The sequence below is a fragment of the Chaetura pelagica genome, unplaced genomic scaffold (genome assembly GCF_000747805.2).
Source record: "Chaetura pelagica isolate M959 unplaced genomic scaffold, ChaPel_1.0 scaffold222, whole genome shotgun sequence".
NCBI classification, from domain to species: domain Eukaryota; kingdom Metazoa; phylum Chordata; class Aves; order Apodiformes; family Apodidae; genus Chaetura; species Chaetura pelagica.
This window is the reverse complement of record NW_009952711.1, coordinates 6,516,247-6,518,099: the sequence shown is the minus strand read 5'-3', so window position 1 is coordinate 6,518,099 and position 1,853 is coordinate 6,516,247.

Sequence of the window (1,853 nt, the reverse complement as noted above, 5' to 3'; positions counted from 1 at the left end):
TTCCTAGTGACAACCACATAAAAGCTGTAATTTTAGTTCTCTACAGGAATTTGACACAGCTGACAAGTCTGCTTACCTCATTAAAAGGATCTACCAGGAATGCAGTAGTTACCTAACACAGTTAAAGATAGCTTTTGCTTTTAATCTTTACAGGGGTACCAGCAATGTAAGTTCTGTATCTTCTGTATCTTCTGTATGAATTATGTGGCTAAAAAAAGAGCCATCAGCCTTTTCAAGCTCTGGTATGAAGAGCTCATCCTCTTTAGCAGAAGATATCAGACAAAATGTAAAGCAGAGAATGGGAAAAACAGGACAACAGCACAACTCAACAGTGAGCTGATCCGGCAAAAGCCATCCCAGAAACATAATGCACCACATCGTAACAGCTTCCTGAAAACCACAGGATTTTAAGGCAAAAAGAGAGTCAGTCAACCAAGCATATGTTCTCCAATGTCTAAAGTTGCTTTGTTGCTGAAACTCCTCCTGCCACTATCCTGGGTTTGCACGGCAAGAACAGGAAACGCTGGTCTTTGGCAAGTTTTCAACTTCTATCACTCTCTTGTTTAATACCTCTCTCACCTAACACATGCAAAGGCTCCTCAGAGCATGTTCACAACCTTTGGAAAAGAGATGTGATCGTGATAACACTGCCTCAAAATTACTTTAGGAATTTCATTGTCTTTAAGCACACATATAAATAAGTACTGCAAAACGGGTTTATACAAGTATTTCAGAGCTAAGTATTAACTATATCCATGTTAAACTTTGCCTACCCAGACAAATGGTCTTAGTGAAGGTTAATACTGCAGTGTCCTAAGAGCACTGATATCACAATATTCTAGCAAGATTTACATTAACAAGGAAAACAGCTTTATTGCTTTATTTTATTGACACTATGAATTCATCTTGAATACCTCATTAGATTAAAACTAAATTAGCACATCAGGAAGGGACCCGTCTCTCAGGTGAAGGGTAATTTTCCAAGACAGTGGGTAAGCACCGCATTGAGACTTCACTCTGAAACTCAGTGAAACCAGCCCCAGCCACCTGACTCGATCAGAACACACTAGAAGGCATCACGATAAACCTGCTACCACATGTTTTACTATGCTCTTATTACAGAGCTATTCTAGGAGTGCTGCATAGGCCAGGGATTTATTCTGTAGACTTTGAACAGGACTGGTAACCCTTCGGCAGCCTGCAGAACACGGGTGCAAAGCTGAGCTGCAGAACATTTAAGAGTAGATTACAGACGTGTCACAGAAGCTGGTTCTGATTACTGCACCTATTGAGAAGGTATCATTCCATATTAACCCCCAAAGCTCTACTTGTGTGACTAACTCGCATTACAAATAGTAAATTATTAAACAAAAACTTGTCAGCAGAGGCAGGCTGAGCTTTTCTTCTTTTAGTGTCCTTCAAAGCAGTACTTGTGTTCCATAACTGCTCCCCATCAGGAATAGCTGTGGAGACTGCTACTGAGCCCATACAGCTATAAGACTGAAAAAAACAAACGGCTTCTTAAAGTCACAGCCAGCACAGAGGAACTGCTAACAGCAGTCATCTAGGAAGCCAAACCCCAATTAAGAAACTATAAAGTTATTAGTTAGAGAGATAACATGATCATGCCATCACAAAATAAGACTTTTAGAAAGAGTAACTAACTGGCTGAGCTACCTAGAACAGGCCACAGCCGTTGTGTTTCAGATATTTCTCCTCCTAGATAGGTTACATTATAAACTAAAAATTGTCTAAAAGTGAAACAGAAGCTCAGCCACCGCATTACCGCCGGTTCCCAGCCGCTCTGTGATTCCTCCCCCCGGGACACCCCGTCCCCCCGGGGCCCAGGCCAG